The sequence below is a fragment of the Apis cerana genome, linkage group LG14 (genome assembly GCF_029169275.1).
Source record: "Apis cerana isolate GH-2021 linkage group LG14, AcerK_1.0, whole genome shotgun sequence".
Lineage (NCBI taxonomy): Eukaryota > Metazoa > Arthropoda > Insecta > Hymenoptera > Apidae > Apis > Apis cerana.
In genome coordinates this window covers 7458192-7479913 of record NC_083865.1, presented here as the reverse complement: position 1 = coordinate 7479913, position 21722 = coordinate 7458192, and the positions used below count along the sequence as shown (strand labels likewise).

Below are 21722 nucleotides of genomic sequence, written 5' to 3'. Positions count from 1 at the left end.
CTTTTTTAATTTTCGATTTGATCGATGAAAAGTAAGCAAAATCAATTTCTTTGTATCCAGAAAATGTACGGAGAAAGCGAATATTTTATCATTCAAATCATATCGAATCGTTATCCGACGAGTAAAAATTCAATCGAACAATTTCAATAATTAACCCGAACGTTTCCAATAATAATAATCCTCGCATCTGCATAAAAATTCAGTCCTTAACTTTTATCCTTTATCGAAAAGCCTCTTTCCCCCCTCCCCTTGAAAAGAATATTCCTCAATAACCCGAAAAAGAGTTCAACGTCCCCACGTGTCGACGTATTTTCAATAAGTCCCGGCCCCTCGTGTTCAATGGTTAATTAAACAGCCAAACGAACGGATAGGGTGAATGACTGCACTTATCCTAGCAGAAAGATAAATTTAGCACGTAGGAGAGAGAGAGGTCATTTCGGAACATTTGCCCCATTGGAAAAGAAGCTTTATCTTGCTCCAACACGGCGTACGTATCCCTGTACAAAAATCTCTCCATCCACTGTGCGTCGATTTCCACAAGATTTCCGCTATTTTTCTCCCCCTTGGTGAAACGAATCTCGTTCCATACACAAAGATGGGATAGAATTCATCCACTTTGTGACCCCTTTTGTATTTTATACGGTGTAATTAGGTCTTCTTCGATATTATATCGTAATACCGTATCGTATTATATTTCTCCCTCTCTCCTCCCATTCAATACGCGATGGGTATTATTATTTAAATTATTATTTTCAACGCGTAATTATTCGCCCATTGGGAAGGTAATGCGATATTTATAACGCATTATCGGGTATATATTTTCATTAATTATAGAAGAGGTCGTAGAAATTTTATTAGCGGCTTCCGGTTAAAAGTACGTATCTCCTGTTTTACCATTTTTTCCTTTTTTAACTGTTTCACGATTATCACGAGTATCATAATTAGTAGGATAATCATTCCGATTTCGTTCGATGATTATTATCATCGTTGAAAATATTAAATTACGTAGGGTCAATAGCGCGAATGAATCAATGGAACGTGATATATTACAGAATAATTCGAACAAGTTGAAACACGACCGAAACTTACTTTAAATCTTTCGAACGAAAGAGAATTTCAACTTATTCTTACAATTTTCGAAAACTTGATATTTTCAACTATTCTTATTATTAGCCAGCGATATTATCGAGGATAGGATCAGTATCGATTATCAATCGTCCAATTAATGGCAATTTTCACGCGGACGTATCGATGATCAGCGAAGGACGATGATGATCGCGGTCAGGGGTTAACTAATCGCAGGAAAGACGTAGATATGTATCGATGGGGGTTGGAAGAGCGGAGGAGGAGGTCTCTCCCTTTCTCCCTGGCACGCAATCCTTTATTACTCGGCCGATTAATTGATATTGATGTGACATTCCTTTCAGAGATAACTTGATCGATATTAATGCGCCCCACCCTCGGCTGGGAAAGTGGCGATTAAGGATGGCCGGAGGACACGTAACGTTTTAAGTGCGAATTTTGAAAAAATATCGAGTATATTAGGGAGGGGTAAGAACGTAGAGAAATATCTGACAGTCTTTATTAATGTGCCTGAGAATCTAAAAAGAAAAAAGAAAAAATTCGATGAAACGTAAGAATAGAACATATTGAATATTATATATCTTCCATGATATTTTTCTAATTCCTAAACTGTGCATCTGATTTCTTATTTTATTTTATCACGAGCATAGTGCGATAATTTGGGACAAAAGATAATTTCGTAGCGAGATCATTTTCATTCAGTAGAACGAACTTGAAATAATTAAAGTAACTTTCGTTTCCAAGCTGTTATCTTGTGTTTGCGTTTATCCCTCTTTCTCAAAAATCTCAAATATATCTTATGAAATATCATACCATTGTATGATCACTTGCTTGATTCAACGAGCGATACGTAGGAGGAGGGGGAGAAGAAAGAAAGAAAGAAAGAAAAATAAGGAAAGGGAAGAAATTTTCAGACGGTTTGCACAGACGATAAATCTACGTCACGTAGTGGGAACGTGCCGGACGAAATCGTATCGGAAGATATGCACCTGCATGGATCCACGAAAATTAAAGTTGACTTAAGGAAGAGCGATGCGCTCTGACGGTTTAAAGGAAGGTTTCGCGTTCGTTTCCACGAGTATAAGGGATTAAAGCGCGTGCTAAGCATTATTATCGTCAGGAAAAGTGGGGGGAGGGACGAATGAAAATCGAAAGAAACTGGAGAACGAAGAAGAAGAAGAAGGAGAAGAGAGGGGGTTGATTTTAATCCTTCCTCTTCGAACCGCTCATCCCCTGGCTGGTTTCTCTTGGTTGGTTAGCTGCTCGGCCGACCGACCATTTATCAAAAACGCATACAACACCTATGCAAGAAAAATCGACAATGTTTCACGGCTCGAGCAGGAGTGGAGGAAGGTTGGCCCCTGCTTATGACACGGGAGATGGATGTACGAACCGAAACCTTGTACATTCTACAGGGCGGCAAGAACATTATGTATTATACGCTCCCTCTTACAGGCGTACGCCAACCTTGTGCACGCCGACCATAGAATCCACTGTGACGAGAGGATAGAGACTTTAAAGTGCAAAATCGTTTAAGCCCGATGTACACGTTCCTTCGACCCTTCCAAGGAAAAACTGCAACTTCTTCCGATGTTCATGTTTCGATATATTTGCGTATCGACCAAAAGTTCATCGTTTAATCGAGGAATTGTGAATTTTCGAATTTTCGAAAGATCGAGGATCTATACGATTTTGAACGGTAGAATGTGGAATCTTTGGGGGGAATAGTAAATTTGAGATAGTATCTAAGATTTCGAAGAAATTTGGAAGCGTAAGATTTTGGAAAACTTAGAATCTAAAATAATATAAGATTGGGAATAAAATTTAAATTTGGAATCTGTGAAATTTTAGATTTCGAATTTGGTATATAGGATTTAGTAGGTAGAATTCGAAATTCCAAGTCGAATCTCACAAATAACTCTCACAAATAACCACCAATAGATATATCCTAAGAATAACAATTTTTATAAACTGTTAATCGAAAAAGATTCAGATTACATAGAAAAAAAAAACAAGAAGAAACTTCTATCTTGCCGAGAAAATCCTTTTTTTCTCCATTTTTTCCTCTTTTTTTTTTTAAATAAAAATCCAACTCGAGATAAAAGAATTTATATCCACGCGTCGATCCAAGCAAAGATGAACGACAGTAAGAACGATTATCGGGCGTAGGAGTTATCAGACACGAGCAGATTAAACGGTGTAGGATTATAGGTTGGGCGTGGCGAACATTTAAAGCCGACCTAAACTCATCGGATATAGGAAGCCTAATAAAATGCACCCACATACTGATGGATCGCAATACCGGGGCGCATTAGTAGCCGGCAGTAAAGGTTAATGTTGATTGCGCCGAGTTTCGGGGCGGGGGAGGGAGGAGCCGTAAAAATTCTGATTAACCTGCCAGACGTGACAGTATGCTATTTCTTGAGCACCCTTCCTGATAAAGGAGAAAAAAAAAAAGAAAAGAAAAGAAAAAAAAACACTGTTGTAAAGAGCGAAATATAAAATACGACTCGGCCACCCTGCACACCTTTATGAAGATATTAAAAAAGAAGGAAAAATATACAAGGGAAATGGAGATTCTCGTCTTCGGATTAATGTGACGATAGAGGAAATTTTTCTATAATAAATTTCTTTTCCTCCGAGTATTGTGCTATGAATGTGAAAAAGAAAAAGAAAGGAAAGGTTAATATTTAATAAGAAGATTTCTTTAGTCGCGATAGCTACGTTCGTTATTCCATTGGGGAATTATCATTGGTGTTAGGGTGATGTAGAGTTTCTTGGATGTTTTTTTTATAATGTATTCTTTCGATCTGAAATATTTTAGAAACTTTATTACTTTCGATGTTAAAATGTACTTACTATTTGAATAATTAATTCGTATTTTAGGAATAGGAAAAGGGAAAAGTATCAGAGCAAATTTGGATAATTTTACAAATGGGGATAAGAGAACCTGCTTAATTTTTTAAAATAACTTTTTATTCGTGTTACCTTGGAAAGTTTCGAGATGAATTGTGCGCTCGTGGTTGGAAGTTGTTCACGATCGTTCGAGGTTGTTTCAAGATCGTGCAAATTTATCGTTCGTAATTGACGAGTTATCAAATTGGGTAGGATCATTTTACATTGTAGACTAATAGGTATTTAGCGAGATGTATAAATCACTGAGATTTGGCTTGCTAATCCCGATTAGAACATTGCACGATGTATAAATCACGGGGGTTTCATTTATGCTCGCTGATAGCGGCACAAGGTAGACTCTGTCACTGAGAGTAATCCTCCTTCTCCTAATCTGTAACCTTGTTAAGATAATTTGATAAGGGTCAATCGTCCCCCCTTGCAAATCTGTAACTTTAACGTAAATCTTTTCCAATAAACTTTCGATTAATCGTGTCAATAATAATTCAAACAGATCTTCGCACAATCAAAAAGCAATTCGACACAGTAGAAATTTTATTTTTACCTCTTATCAGCAGTTTAAATTCATCTTAATATATATTTCGGAACAGATACTTAAAAAATAATTCAAAGTTAAAGAAATTAGAAATAAGAATTAGAAAAATATTGCGTACACCGATACGGTGAGATGTTGAACAAATGATTCGACAAAGTGTATCTGTTAACGTCGAATTTCATATTGAAAAAGAAACAGCAAAAAGAAAAGAAAGAAAGAAAGAAAGAAAGGAGGGGAAAATGAATTGAACGAGTTAAAGAGAAAAGAAGAAGTATGGTGGTCAACTATGGAGGAAAACTACTGCTACTCCTCAACCGTTGGTCGTAATTTTGACCTTTCAGGAACATCTGCGTGGCATCTGTACGAACGAGAATCGCAGTTACCTGCAATTGACAAATTTCCAATGGGCTACTTCGTGGCATCCGCCTTCACAACAATTAGTCGTGATGAAGTTTGGAAACACTTGGTGTGTGACACTGATCGCAACTTAAACGAAGCAAACACGAACTCTTGGGTGTACCTAATGTTTAATGCGGTCAAAGAACTTTCGTTCTGGGATACCGGTGACCGTAAAATTAAGATCGAGTTGGGCCACGATGTAATCGACGTTTGATACCGATCGAATCTCCCAGACTCTCAATGAAATCTCGTAATATTCGATTTCCTAATCCATGTTCAATCTACGTTGATCTTTTCCAATTTCGTAATATTTCCTCCAAAAAAATCTATTTTTCTATCATTCCGCATGCTTTCCTTTGCATCGCCTCGTATGTTTAAAAATTATCAAGTCTAAGATTTCTAACAATTTTTTGCTCTTTCAAATTTCAATCTCGTATAAAACCTCACAAACATTTCGATCGTTATTTTTGCAGCAACACGAATAACGAGAATGGAGGTTGATTATAACGATCTATAATTAATCGTTAATTTCTAAACTCGATGTACATTTCGCTACCTAATCCTCTACAATCTCTTCTCTTTTATATTAACGGATTATTTAATTATGAATGAAACGCACACAGACGATATCGATTAATTCCATATATATATATATATATATAATTTCGTCGTATTCGTTGAATCGTTGCTTACGAGATTTCGATATTTCGGAAATAAAGAAGGAATAACCTTTCGAAAACGCCTCGTCTTAATTAACACTCGTTCGATCAACACGAGCTGGGAGGGAAATCTTGTGGGTCGCAAAATTTCGCAGATGCGCAGAATTGTTTCTAGGTTTGCGCCCACGCTATTTTCATCCGCGTAACTAGCTGGCGGATTATTCACGCGGCTGTAATGTAATCCAGCTCTGTACAGGGCTAGGGTCCGGTAGTTTGGGTTAGGAATTGGCGGTAGTTTCTACGCGAAATAGCAGCTCTATTCTTCAGTCTGCGGTCACGCAGTGTGAATATCTTGTGGATAGATACCTGTGACCGTGTAATCCTGGGCTCGATCTCGGGGAGCCGGTAATTTGGATTAGCTATTGACGTTGCATATATCACCTGCCAATTCAAGGTGTTCACGCGTCGTCCGGTGTTAACCAACGTTTCGTATAGGCCAACCGATAATCATGTATAAATGTAAACGATCTTTCCAACCCCGCAATGTATTTCAATTGGCTGGGATCGATTCGATGCGAGAAAATTCAATACTGATGTAAATCGAAAATTGGGGAACAAGTTGGAATTTTTATTTGGAACGATATCGATCATTTCCTAAGAAATTATTAATATTAATGACGGTGAGGCGAGCGTCGATTTTTTTTCGAAGATCGGACGACAATTTTTAGTTGGATAATCTTTTTGTTTATTATAATATTCGGTAAATAACGTCGACAGATATATCGTCCTATTTGCTATTTGGCCCCGTGCTATTGATCTCGCGCAGAAATTTACAATATGGCCGGCATGAAAGAATTCAATTCAGCTCGAATTCGCGAATCGGTATTCGTTTTGCCGTTTTACCAGCCAGGACTTCCTAATCTTCTAAACGACATACCAGACGCACATGCACAGGGGACTTGCACACACAAACCCGAATAGCCGAGTGTGGGCGCGGCTCTCTAACACTCGAATTGCAATCGATTATCTGAACATGAAATTCCAAAATAAACAGAGTGCCATTCCGGAATACGTTCGACGACTTCTTGGTCCACGATTAAGAACCTATTTGCATTTCTCTTACATTCCTATGTTCAATTGTAAGATGCCAAACTTTTCTAATGACGATTTTCATCTTTGGCATATTTCGATAACATTATAAGATTTTTCAGAATTAAAAAAGATCTCGGTCTTTATCAAAAATTAGATCTTTCTTAGACTTCATAAAAACTTTGTTTCATTAAAACTTTGTACAACTTTATAACAATTTAGATTTGTGAAAATTTAGCTGAAAACTTTTTGAGAATGTAGTCCCTATAGACTTAGGCCTCTAAAAATCTAGACTTGGTTTGGAAATCTAGACTTTTGGAAACTTAGATCTTTGGAAACTTGATGCCTGAAAATTTAAGTTTCTGGGAAACTTAGGTCCCTATGAAGGTCTAGAAACTCGCGGAAACTTAGTGTAACACGGTTGATTCGAACAACAAACGATAACAAATTTAAAACATACACATTTGTATCCTGATTCCTCCTCGAAACACGAGGGAAAGAGAGAACAAAGGCATTTATTACCAGCGTTTTGGCCGTGTACATGTATATTGATCGGTTTCGCACCCATGTAAGCAGCTTTGGTACAATCAGTTGATTGCGCCAAGTTCGAGAACCCGTGTCCCACCTTCATCTTCCCCCTTTCCGTCGTATTTCTACGCGTGTGTCTAACTGGCTCTTCTTTGTCGAGTGCATCGTGCCCGCAGGTGCAATTCGCGTTTTCCGCCCGATGTATTGCACTGCATTAACGAGTACGACTCATTTACAAATCGTACTCCAGGGAGTCCGAGGATGTTGGCTCCATTTTACTTTGTTTCTTTCTTCCTTTTCTCCTTCTTCTTCTTTTTATTTATTTTCTTTTTCTAGATAGATAATTCGATCGTAGATTTTATCCAGCCTGGAACGCGTGACCTTAACCCTTCTGAGACGGTTAAGAAGAAGAATCGTGTTCCTTCGTTGTTGAAAAGATTGTTTTTTTTTTTTTACTTTATCATTTTCTTTTTCCTCCCTCGATTGGAACCGATTTCATTTTCTAGAACTTTATTATCTTCTTTTTAGAGTTTGAATTATATTCATGGTAAAAAGAAGAAAAAGAAATGTTGAAATCAAAATTCAACGTAGAGCGTGGTCATGAAGGGCGGTTTAAAAAAATGATAGGAATCTAGGTGAGGAGAGTTACGTAAATTATTTAAAACGTATCAAATTATCTGTTATAATTTTTTAACACGTAAAGCTTTTTCATCGCTTTGATGATTAATCGCTCGTGCTTTAAAACTGCTTTAAAAATTAATACGAAATTAATGGAATATAAAAGATACCAAGATTCTTTCACTTCTTTCGTTCAATTTCAATTTTTCCTCAAACTGTCACTGATCATCAACTCTCCTCAACAAATTATATAGATCACTGTGTCATTTCTGTGATCTTTCCAATTATCGATATCCCGATTTTATCCGAAACACTCAAAATTTTTCCACAAATCATCGCGATTCTTTCTCCCCAACGATGTTAATATCGTACCATAGCCAATAAATTCGTGTTCTCGTTTTTTTGTCGGTTGATAAATATATGAGAGAACAATCTAAATTACAAAAAACTCCGATCCATCGATTTTACACTACGCTCACCCCCAAATTTTCCATGGTACTATCTTCAATGATACATATTAATTACATACACGTACCATTCTCAATTATTAGTATCGGTATTCTCGCAGCCCATTATTCTCAATTCCCCTGTTCCCGTTAATCTAGATAGGAAAAGCATCAAGGCGGTTGTCCAACGGGTGTATCCATGAATACTCGTATCCGGTGGCGTAGCAACAATAATAATTATCACCAGACAACTTTCCTATCCGCCTCTTCGTCGCCTTTGTGCGCCTGTTGGACGTTTAGCGGCCTGTTCCTACGTACGTACGTACGTACGTGGTGAAGGGGTCGAGGAAATGAATGTCTGAACGTTGGCCTACTGTACAGGGTGTCCGAGATTTCGGCCAAACTGATATATTCCACGAGTAAAATGGGTTTCAGTTAAAGTGTTGTGAACAACACGCTGCGATTATTATATCGTTACAAAATTTATCATTGCATACTTGATTTTTCTTCCACCGCTAATTCTCCAATTTTATCTTGGCATTTTTCTCTTTAGAAGAAGACACATGTTCTTTCAGTTTCTCACTTAAATTGAAACGAAGAGATCCCACAGAATTTTTTTGTAACAGAAACATTTCAAGAAGCGCGTATAATAATTATATCTCACATGCATCGTTTCGAGATTTTTGTAACAGTTGCCTTAAATCAGATCCTCTTCGATCTATCCATCTTCGAACGGAAAAATAATTTTTTATTTGTAACTCTAAGAGGACACCCTGTAGATGCGTGCACGGCAGAGAGACAGAGAGGGAAATTCCCAGGAGAAGCATAAAGCCGCGGACAGCCGCGCCACCCTCTTTCCGGTGGCATCCTGACGCGGAGCTTGCGCTAGCGCGCGTTTACGTGCTCCGTCACAGTGCTCGGTTACAGTGACGACGATGACATGCAACGACGCCGAGGAAACCGACGCGAGACCCGTCATATACCGAGCAACTGTTGCATCCGTGTACACTTCTCGTAAAAGAGGGTGGAACAACGATACACGATCTCGCTTTTTTCTTTTTTTTTCTTTTTTTTGCTCACCTTTATCGTTTCGTTGGAAGAGAGAAATAGGTACAGAGAGAGAGAGAGAGAGAGAGAGGAAGGGAGGAGGTATACGTTAAACGATGCTAATGCAATAACCGCGTCACTGCGTGATTCCGCATGGTTTGCACTTGGAAGGATGCGATAGGTATGATGGAAGAGAAAGAGAGAAAGAGAGAGGGGGTAATTGGGAATAAAATGTTTCTTTTGAAGGGCTTCGCCGGGAATAGGATGCTTTGGATAGGTATAGAATGGAATTTCAAGGATGGTAATGGTTTGGATTTTTAGGAAGTTGAATGGAAATTTCGTTTGGAGATATTGACATGCGAAATATATTTTTAAAAAGTTAATTTAATTGGGAATACGAGGTTTGTTTTAAAGGATTTTGTGGGGAAATAATAAATATTGAGATAAACTCAATGAGAACGTGGACTATTGCAAAAATGTAGAGTGGAATTTCAGGGATGATAATGGTTTGGAAATGATTTTTAGGAAGTTGAATGGAAATTTCGTTTGGAGATATTGAGATGTGAGTTATATTTTTAAAAAGTTAATTTAATTGAAAATGAAATATTTGTTTTAAAGGGCTTCGTAGGGAACGAAATAATAAATATCGAGATAAACTGCGGAGAATAGATAATTGGATAAATGTAGAATGGAATTTCGGGGATGATAATAGTTTGGAGATGAAAGTTGAATTGCTTATGGGAATTTTGTTTCGATATTTTTGGCAATATTGAGATGTGAGTTATATTTTTAAAAAGTTAATTTAATTGAAAATGAAATATTTGTTTTAAAGGGCTTCGTAGGGAACGAAATAATAAATATCGAGATAAACTATAGAGAATGTAGACCATTGGATAAGCAGCTGGTATATGGTTTTTTGATGATTGTTAATTGAGAATAAAATATTTGTTTTAAAGAGCTATAAAGAAAATACAATTCCCTTGGATGTTTGGGTGGGAACTTGGAAGAGATTTTTGGGAAATTAGTTGTGGAAACTTCGTTTGATGATTGACATATGAGAGTTAACTTAATTAATTGGAAATAAAATATTTGTCTTGAAAATCTTCGTTGGGAACCAGGCAAATATCGAGATAAATTTCGAGTGGAGCCTTTGGATTTAGACGTAGAGCGGAATTTCAAGATTCAGGGATAATAGAAGAGATAATAGTTTGGTAGAAATTTACTTCGTTTTGACGATTGATAATGCCAACAATGAGTTTTTCGCAGAAATGGAAATTCAATTTTTTCTCCAAAAATTTATTTATTTATAATAACGTAACGAATTTAAATATGAATTTTAAATGTCAATCAATCGGCAATCGAAAAGGGGAGATACGCCAAAACAATGTATTTCGAGTATCGAGAAACCACACCATTTCCACCAATCTTTTGTTTCATCCCCCTTTCCATAATTCCTCTCGCTTTCGAAGAGCGAGCGAGGGGAGAGGGAAGCCGAATGGGAAACAATTGTTTCGTCGATAATGTCAGTGTCAAATGGCGTGCACGTTCGAGGACATTGACGTCGCGACGTTAACACACGTCCTTGGCCACCGCAAGCCACCCTCCCTGTGCCGGAGATGAAAGACAAAGAGGGTGGAAAGAGGGTGGTTTGGTTTTTAACATCACGTACGTGGAAAGAAAAAAAAAAGAAATAAAGAAACAGAGAGAGAGAGAGAGAGGGACAGGGAGAGGGAGAGATGAACAAAAGACGGCTTGGTGCAACAGTTGTTCATTTTCTACCGCGTTTATACGCGGTGGTTGTTCTCTGTAAAAAATACGCGGAAACACTGGCAGTCACGAGACTTCTTCATGGAAGTCGTCATCGTGCACAAGTGCGGCTTTGTGTTGTTCAAACATTTTTGTTACCGAGGCAAAGCTGGAAATAACGCATAAAATTGACGGATACCCGAGTGTGAAAAGAACGAAACGGAACCCGTGTATCCATCCATCTTTTCCTCGTGTGCGTGTCCACCGCGAGGATAATAAATTATTATTATTTGTTATTGTTGCATATACATTGCATTGTGTCGTAGCTTTATTTAAATCGGATTTCGTAGAGGCGCGATTAACGAGTATCAACAATCGTTATTAAATATTTATGATAAGGGGGACAGTGCTATTTTCGAATCGTATTAACATTCCATGATATCGCGAGCCAAGAGAAATTTATTTATTAAAACGGAAAAACGATTAGCAAATTGTGTTATTACGCGACCCCCTTTCGCTCTGTATCCTGTATTTCGTCGAGTTATATATGTATATTTTACTCGATTTCATTCGAATATCGTTCGTAACGAATTACTTACGATTTTCTTTCTACCAGGGTATAATTTTAAGTGGAAAGTAATTCACCGAGTTTGAGAGTTATTTCATTTTTTTCATTTTTATTTTCCACGAGAACGTTCCGTTTTTCTTTCACACAGTTTCCAAGTACATTTCATCGATTATTGTTTATTTTGTTGAAATATAAATAGGTATATTTATATATTTTATATATTTTATATTTTCGAAATTTTATTCAAATTAATAATGGAGAAGTATTTCTTTCGAGAAAAGAAAATAAAAATGAAGCGAAATCGAATGAAATTGTCAAAGCGTTAATTCCATAGAATTAATTAGGTGTTAAAATGTTCAACAAGTTTCCTTTTTTCAAGAAGCTTTCAAGCTTTCAAGCAATTGCCGCTACGCAAGCGATCAAAATATATACGTAGGAAACATTCCGTGTCGTTCTAAAAGATTCATAACTGTTGCATTCATATCCCGTTTACATCTGTACCAGTTTCGTGCGTTCGTATTTCCTTCATTCCGTGCTTTCTTCTTTTAAAAAAGGTAGCTTTGCAACATCAGTTGCGCGTCACTTTTTCTGGATTATCTCGCTAGTGGTTTTTTCCTCCTAGCAGTGTTTCCGCGAATGAAAATTTGTTGCATTTTCTCAGATATAATATCGCCATCCCACGCGACTGGAAAAATTGACAAATTTATAGCAACAAGAATTAAAAAGATCCTTATTTATTCGGCTCCATCTTTTCCTATTTTTGATTTGGATCGGATTAATTTTAAAGGATATTAATTATTTAAAATCAGTCGCGTTATCTTCAGAATATCTCCGCTCCCATCATCCAAAATAAATTCTAAAATTCTAATCGTTAAAAGATTTACGAATCTAAAGAATTTTTATCACGATGAAACATTGTTCAAACCCAAGCTGCTTCTTCTACAAATTTACAAAAACGTCGCGCAGAAATGAAACATCTGAAAGATTCCACAGCCACACCTGAGCCCCTCTCATACCGGGAACGTAACGTTAAAGTAGCAATCGACGGGTAAGTCGAGCATAAAAAAGAAAAGGAACTTTTCTTGCGCGCTTCTGTTATGCACTATACTATACCAGGAGATTCACAACTGTTGCATTCGTCTTTCTTCATTTTTCTACCTCTCCTTCTTGTCCCTCCTTTGCATTTTTCATCTTATGCGAAAAACACTCCGAAAGGACGTGTGTCGAGTTGGAACTCGAGAAAGATAAAAGATAAAGGAGATAGAGAAAGATTCGTAATTCGTATTTATCCATTTCTTTTTTTTTTGGTTCTTTCTTCTTCTTTTTCTCCACCATTCTTCTTCATTTTCTACGACGAAATATTAGGAGAGGAAGGATATCGGAGTCGAAAAGAGAAAGAGAATACAATTATATTCATCTTTGTTCATCGTTTCTCTATCTTTGTTTCTCTTCCTCTACGAAGAACAGGAGAAACGGAAACAAGAAAAATATAAAAAGATATAAAGAAAGATTCATAATATATCGTATTCGTATTCGTCCTCCACTCTAAAAGATATCACAAAGACGAGTAATCTTGTTCTAATTTTCTCGAAACACGCTACGAACGAAGAGGAGCACGCGTCGATATGGAGCGAGAAACGAAAAAAAATAAGAAAAAAGTATAAAACAGAAAGATTTTCACAAGATTTTCTTCTCCTTCTTCTTCCTTTTCCAAAAAACAATTTCTCTCTCCTTCGTCTCTTCTTTCTTTATCCCCTTCGCTACGCGCGTCGAAACGAGAAAAAAAAAGAAATATTCGTGACAATCGTTCTCCCTCCCTTATTCCTCCTCTCTTCTCCATCTCTCTCTTTCTGATCCTTCACGAAACCCTTCGAAACGAAAGACACACGGCTCGAAACGGAAAAGATGGGGGATGGAAAGAATCGGAAGAGGCGAGGAGCGAAGGAAAGGAAGCGAAAGGAAGCGAGACGAGGCGAAGGCGCACGGAACGAGCGTGAGCGCCCTCGACGAGCGGCGTCGGGACGTGGAGCGTCGCGGCGCCGCGTGAAAACCGAGAGGCGACGGCGTTCGAGTCAGTCTGCGTCCGCCAGTCGTCGCGACGTCCTCGCTTCGTGGTGACTTTTGCGCCGATTCTATCCGTCGTTTCGTACCGTGACCAATGCTCGGATCGACGAATCTTCCAATTGCACGCGTAGTCGCAATCTTTCGACGGCTTCCTTGAAAAGCCCGTTCGAATTCTTCTACATCGAATTGCCCAATTATTTCGTCTCTCGGGGGGAGCTACGCCACGCTTTTGTGCAAACAGGGGGTTGATTTGTCGCCATCCGTCCCAGAGAGTTTGCGGTTCATCGGGGGAAATTTCGATCGATCGAGTGTGAGATCAAGAGCGAGAGAATTGTCGCGCGTTGTGCGATCGGTAGACACATACGAGAGGAGGAGGAGTGTTTTCACAGGAAGGGGAGGAGGATCGTTCCTCTCGAGGAAGCACATTGAATAGTAACGTCGCGAGACACGACGACGACGACGACGACGACGTGTCGACGAGGATTCGCTTCTTGTGCTTGGTATTTCTCCCTTTTCCACATCGTTTCACCCTTCCCCTCCCTCCTTTTTTTTCTCGCACCTGTGTTTCGCGCAACCGACTTGCCACGAAAGATCAACCGAGGAGAGAGAAAGAATCGAGCAGAAAAAGACACGGAAATTTGCTCCTCGTCCGCTCTTTTTTCCCCTCTCATTTTTCTCCCCTCTCTTTTTCTTTCTCTCTCTCTCTTTTTTTCTCTTTCTCTATTTTTTCCCCGATTTCCCCTCGAATCGACGAACAGAGTTTCTTGTGCGCGTCGGTGGATGGATCGTCGCCTTTGACATCCCTCGATATCTGTCGGCTATTATCGTTCGGTAAGTAATTTGAAAAATTAGACGCTATAGACAGATACGTGTATTATATTTGGTAAGATTCGTTCGTTGGAATTTTTTTTAATACTCGACTCGAATTTTTCCGCAACAAGTTGTTTCGATGACGAAGTTGAGTACGAGTACCTCGTCTGGATTTATATCTCTTGCTACTTTCACTATAATACAACACCAATGTTTAAAATCGTGTGTTTATCGCGTTAAGAAATTATCTCATTTGCCCATCCTCTCTCAATTTTCACGTAATCTTCTTTCAACGGGAGGAAAAATTGATCAAGACGAAACATCATCGCGTTACATCGCATTATCCCCTCGATAAATATTTCATCGACGAAAGATCAACTGCGCGCGCGTGTGCGTGTGTGTGTGTACGTGGGCGACTCTCTCCCCCCCTCCTTTCATTTCCCCCTCCTTTATTTCCACTGAAAAATATTTACTCGTTAAACCTATTTTCAGAAATACATCAAACTTCCATTTATAATTCGTCCGTGTGTAACGCGTCGTAGTGTAACCGGTCGAGTGACTCACAGTTGAAATAACACCTTAGAGATCTTGATCCAAAATCTTAAGGAGGAATTTTCTTCCTGAAAGAAAGGGAGGGGAAAAGGGGGCGAGAGAGAGAGAGAGAGGGAGAGGGAGAGAAAGGAGAATCCGGCGGTTGACGCGCGATTGTTACGCGTGGGTGTAACAACGTGGCACGGATTTAATTTTCGCACACACAGGGGCGCGGATTCCGAACAATTGTAATTAAATTCTTTGGACGCTAATGACCGCGAGCACTTGTGTGTCCCGTGCAAATGATATTTAAATTAGTACGCTGCCTGTATATTAATCGTGGCAAACAGTGGCGGATTTTCGTGACGATTGTGCGACTTCCGGAAACTGTTGTTAACTGATCCTGCAACGGTAATAAATATTTTCGCGTAATTTACATCCCGCCCACCCTCTTGAATATGTTCCACCGAGACGTGGGCCGCCGTTACCGGCCCCGATACTTAACACAGTTCTCGTGTAACGAAATAAAGGGTTCATAAAAATGCAACCACTGTTCCATTGTTCGCCTTTGTTAACAACACGTTGCTCGGCAGGGGGAGGGGGCAGAGTAATAAATCGTCGAAATTTTCACACGCAACACACGCGTGAAACAGGGGAATATATATATATACGTACAGTCGGTTAAAGAAGTATTGCCGTATCACGCTTTATGCAAATTGAAATAACAAGTTGTGTCAATTCGATGTATAAATAATAATTTTGTTTTTTTTTTTTTTAATTAATTTTGTGAGAGGAGAGGATGAAATTTTGATCGTTAAAGTTTCATTTTCAAAGTTCTTTGAACGTAAAAATTTTCTTGATCGGAAAAATTATTAAATTATAAAATTTCTTTTTTTCAATTATTTCGTCGTAAAAATTATTCCATTAATTGGATAATTTTGTACAAGGAATAAGGGAAAGAATGGATTTTTGATTGAAAATTGTTCCAGGTATAATTATTATAACTCTCTACACGAAACAATGATTTTCATTGAAATTAGATTTTTCGTGAAATATATAAATTTGCTTGTAAGATAGCTTGCATGGATACTCTTGCGATTGGGTGTACGCACACGTTGACCCGCGCGGTTTTTCGTCGATGAAAATGTTTAAAAATTCGGTATCGTGATCAAGGAATAATGTTTTTCTCTCTCCCTTCCCATACATAAATGCGAATAACTGTGAAGGATATCGATGCAAATTTATCCGCGATGTGATACGTAATATATAATTCTGGATAACGTACGTGTTAATAATGGATAAATGAAACGATAAATGGGAAATGTATTGATCGACCATTATGTATATATATTTTTTTTTTTATAAATATCTCTGTTATGAAATCATCTGCCGGATTTGTTGGGATAAAAAAGTTAATGATAAGGAAAAAAGAAAAAATAATAATTTTAATGTAGATAGTTTTAATCGTTTCGTCCTCTTGAGAGGGATGAATTTATTGGAACTAGAGGAAGATTGTTATTTTTTTTCTTTTTTTCCAATTTCCAGTTGAATTTATTGAAAGTATGTGTGGAAATATCATAGATGGTATTGGAAAATATGTTGACGTGCCCGAGAAAAGGAATTTATCCATATGTGACCAATTGTATGCGGGAAAATATTTTTCATATTTAAATAAAAATTAAATTTACATACCTGTGCTAATGTCTTTCAACGATCAAATTAATTTGTTTACGAATTTTTCCAATCTTGCCTTAGAATTTTATTTTTAACGTTTCCCCATTTGGTAATGGAAACGATATTAATTCTCTGATTGAAATTATTCTTTTCTAGAATTTTGAAAAATTGGAAAAAATTTTTGAGACACTTGCCAAAGTTTCTTCTTCATTGTACAAAGTTTACGTCAACAAAATTGTGCATTCAGATTATTTATCAAAGGATTCATATTAATCCTTCACGAATGGTTCAATTCGTTTATGATTATTTCTCTTACTTTCCTAACTATTCGAAAAATCAAAAGAAATTCTGAGAACAGTTATCACAGTTTCTTCCTCATTGAGCAATCATCCACTCAAAAATCTTTATCCATTCGAAAGTTTTATCAACAAAATTGTGTACGATTAACAGAGAATCGCATTAATCCATGGATGGTTCAAGTCATTTGATGATTACTTTTCTAGATAATGGAAAAATAAAATAATTCCACATATCACACTTTCTTCCTCCAATTATACTATATCATCCATTCAAACCATTGTAAAAATTTTTCCTCAACAAAATTGTTGACATTAATCTCACATTCCCTAAGGTTTGTTTCCTTGAGAATTAATTTCACCTCGTCTCGCATCGTTCCATCCTCAAATTTTAATAAATTCCCTTGATAAGTGCGGTTCCGTTAAGGTTTTACAAACGTAGGCAAACTTCCATGGAAATTGGCTCGCCCGGGTTTCGAATTCCTCGCCCAACGGAGTGTAGATTCGAAACAGACAGGTAAAGTTTCTAAATGATATCTACCTCGTAAGTTCATAACGAAGGCTCCTCCTCCACCCTCAATCATAACTTACGAGTTATCGCGGATAGAAAAAGCGAAAAAGACAAAAAAAAGAAAGAAAGAAAGAGTTTTGTAGTTAAGAGAATCGATGGTAGTCACAACCGAGCCTTTCTTCTTTCGTCGTTCCCCTTTTTTCTTTCTTTCTTTCTTCCTCTTTTCCTTTCTTATCTCCTTCCTTATCTCTTGCATCTTCTTATCAATTTTTTATGAGACCGCTTGATTCTAATTGCCAGAGGTAATTCCGTGACTAAGTTACTTATTGGAGTAATAAGGGGCCCCATGAATTATTAATGATATCGACAATGTCTTAATCGTTTATAAATTCGCGGAATTAACGTTGGATCGTTGCGGCTGAGGAGGTGCCTTGTAATGTGGCGAAGGAAAATGTTTCAAGAGAGAAAAAAAGAAAGAAAGAAAGGAATTAAATTCGTTCGTTCGTTCGTTTTATAAATATGGAGGAAGATTGAAAAGATCGAGGCAATTAATTAGGAAGACAGGTCAGGAGTTTTAACTGTGGAGCAAATTTTATGTTATTTGTTTGAGCGAGGTAAATAGGTAATTTTTAACTTATGGAGAAAAGAAAATCGAATTTATTTATTTGTATAAATAGTGGATAGTGCATAAGATTAGAAGCGTTGATGCGACAAAGGAAACGGATTTTATAAGGAATTTTAATTATAAGAAATGGAAAAAAAAAGGAGTTTCTTCGTTTATCCGCTTTATAAATATATAATGGGGGAAAAATTGGAAAAATCGGGGCAATTAATTAGGAGGGTGGCACGCTTTTGATATGGCATAAGAAAAAATTTAAGATATAAGAAGAATTAAATCTGTTCATTTGTGAATATCGAGAAAGAGAATTGGGAAGAAATTTCGATAAAAAAAATTTTTTTCAAATATTAAAAGTTGTATTAAATGAGATAACTTTTAATGAAATACGATAATTGGAAAAGAAAGAAGAAAAAAGAGAAATCAGGACCTAATATAACAATTCATTTGTTATGCGCATCGTGGATTATCGTTATATTTTAAATTGGCTCGATAATGGAATGAAAACATCGGTATCGATAACCATACGCGAATATATTAAGTTGAATGGTGCTCGAAATTTATGCATCCATTGTGGAAACACATTAGATTAATCACTTATTAATCTATAACAAATATTCCGCATATACATCCCCCAAGATGAGATATACGAGGGGCTCGCCGCGTGAAACGCAGTATTGTTGCACAAACAACCGACAGAGCGAATCGGTTTTCAACACGTACAATATGAATTACCTTAATAAATAGCTTATCTCGTTAATTGACACGTATATCATTAAAGGACAATTGATCAAGATATAACGTCGACTGATTGTAATTGTCGTAATGAATTGTCGGAAATGTTTGTGCGTTTATGAACACAAAAATCTAAACGCGAAAAATTTAAATCTACGCGAATATGTAATTTAATAATAATTGAAATATTAATATTCGCTTGTAATAAAATTTACCATGTGATGATATTTTATTCATGTTTCATTTGTATATTGTAGGTTCGTTAAATATTCGTAAAAATACGAATTATCTTGATAATAATTGAACTCGTGAACACATTGAACTCGTTTTTTATTAAGTCACATTGTGCGTGAGCTTTTCTTTAAATTATTCTTCAGTTTTTAAATTAAAGTTTTATATTTTTATATTTTTTTTTTACCGTACATTTGAATTTCGCTCTGTTATTATCTGACGCGTGCATTGCTCAAGGATTTCTAGAAATTCTCTGGAGAATTCGTGATTCTAAAAATATAAAAATTCCATACTAGGTATATCTATATCTTTTTTGCATAAAGCTTATACCTTTACAATTTATAACTATTAACGTGAATTACCGTAATAAAATAAAACGGAAAAGAGAAATATTTTGTCTCTTATTATCTGTCTTTTATCTATTCATACAATCCAAATGAAATTGAAATTGAATTAACTGAGCAAGCAATGCTTGGCTCAATTAATCCTTATAAAAAAAAATCAATATCTCGTATAATAAATTTATATACATTTATATACATTCAAAATTTCCGAGCATCTGGAAACTATATTAGGCGTTAAAATTTCTCAATAAATTTAAACACAATTGTACGCGACAACAATTGGCAAACATCAATTCATCAGAATCATATTTATCCCGTCTTCGAGATAAAATTGGAAAAAAACCACACGACGCAAGAATTTTCCAATGAACCAACAAAAACGCAAACGGGACACGAAACTAACGAATCCAGATACGCAAAACACCGTTGTCGAATATTAAATTTGAACGAGCCACGCGTCTCGAGGAAAAAATTTAAAAACACATATACACAGTCATATTTTCCAATGAAGCGAAATGCGAGACAAAAACAATTCTACGAATAACAGAGAGCAAACTCGTATATCCAAAAGATACGCAACGCAACATATCGCCAAATATATATATTTATGTATATATATATTTTCCAAGAATTCGTCGTTTATCACCCGAGGCAAAATTCCAAAATATACACAAACGCGCGATAATGCGAAAAATCTCGCAGCTAATCCAAACACAAGTGTATATAAACACCGGCGTGTTCCAGGAATTTGCGTCGATTGTAAACAGTAACGTTCGATTCTAGGTGAGTTGGAGATGAGTCGTGGCGCGTAGTTGGTCGAGAGAGGATCGACGCCGCGTTTCGCGTTTCATGCGAGTGTAAAAAAAGAAAAGTGAGGCGGAAAAGCGGAGGGAAGAGAGGGGTAGTGGTGGAAAAGTGCAAGCTGGCAAGGCCTACGGCTCCACTTCCGTTCCCCGATATCCTGCTCCCCGCCCGTGGAAAACGTAAGTTGATAAAATGGCTCGTGTTACGTTGGCACATTGAACGAAGGGAATGTTAACACCTTTTCGATGTTCGGCGTGGTGTGTGGCCTTTTGTGGCCGATTCAACTTTGCCCGTACTCGTGAACGGGCCTGCGATTGGAATTATTGTCGAAAAGGGTTGACACGCCTTTGAAGCCACGCGTTTATCGCGTTTGAAGGAAACACGTGTGTTCGTTATCTTGTGTGTGTGTGTGTGTGTGTGTGTGTGTAGATACTTATGGTTTGTCGAATAAATAGTTAGTAAATTAGGTAAATATTGTGCTCGTTAGTTGAAGGTAAGCAGGAGGATTTGCGTTGGATTGGGAAGAAGGGAAGTGACGTAGTATGAGATTATTTAATTCGTAGGGAATGCGAGGGAATTGGAGGGAATTTCGAGAGCATAGAGAGTAATTAATTATTGAATTGGATTAATAAATAATACAAGTTTGAGGATAATTCTACTTTTATGTAGAAGAGCATTGGAAATAATTATCTAGCAATAAATTCATGATTATTATAAGTAATTCTAATTCTCTTGCTCTCGAAAAAATTTTATTCTTAAATAGGGTGTGAAAGTTCAAGGGTAAAGTTCAAAACGTTCAATAATATATTTATCTTTCATAAATGTAAATTTATCGAGAATTGAGACGAATAGTTTTAGTTTCTTTTTCGATCGTACGAGTTGAAAGTATCGTGGCATCAAGAATAATTCTTTCAACGATAGTGTTAATTGTTATTTTTTTTTATCGAATTCGGTTCTCGAAATTTTTGAAACGCCGTTTGAACAGTCTGTTTTAACACGATCGATGAAAGTTTGGACGGAACGATTACATCTGCTTGTCGGGTAAAAGTTCCTTTTATGAATTAGATTTATAGGGAACGGATGAACAATTGCTTTGGTCGAATCATTTATGAATGGGGGAGCAAGTATTAGTATTTCAAAGTTGACGCCACCATCGAATGAAAACAATCGATGCGGTAAATTCTATACACAAAGCGTATTTACGCGGTAACGAGAAGTGCTTCCCCCGTTTTCATCCCGATTGTTCGAGATATTGCGTTGAAAACATCGATAACTATTGTTATACTCGATCCAACTATATATTTCTCAGAAGATATGCATCTAGTGCCAAGCTACGCGAGAGAGACTATTTATAATTTTACTTTAAATTTTAGGAAATTTAAAGTAAACGAGAGTTCGAGATCTCGATTAAATCGACAAATTATTTTGAAATTTTTCAATTGAAATTTATAATACATTTATACCCGCATTTTTCC

The 21722-nt window shown here is 37.0% G+C and overlaps 1 protein-coding gene across 11 annotated transcripts in view; it reads left to right on the top strand.

The window, feature by feature from the left end:
• The window catches only part of LOC108000705 (uncharacterized), a 306652-nt gene that overhangs the window by 5532 nt on the left and 279398 nt on the right, over positions 1-21722 (top strand). For 5 of the 11 annotated variants that reach the window (XM_062084425.1, XM_062084421.1, XM_062084423.1 and 2 more), the window contains exons 1-2: positions 13699-14526; positions 20227-20426. The exons of 2 other annotated variants lie outside the window; for them this stretch is intronic. The gene's annotated coding sequence lies outside the window, so the exon portion shown is untranslated. Of the gene's footprint in view, positions 1-13698; positions 14527-20226; positions 20427-21722 lie in introns of those variants that run through there. 4 more of the 11 variants (XM_062084426.1, XM_062084422.1, XM_062084424.1 and 1 more) reach the window with 1 other exon arrangement.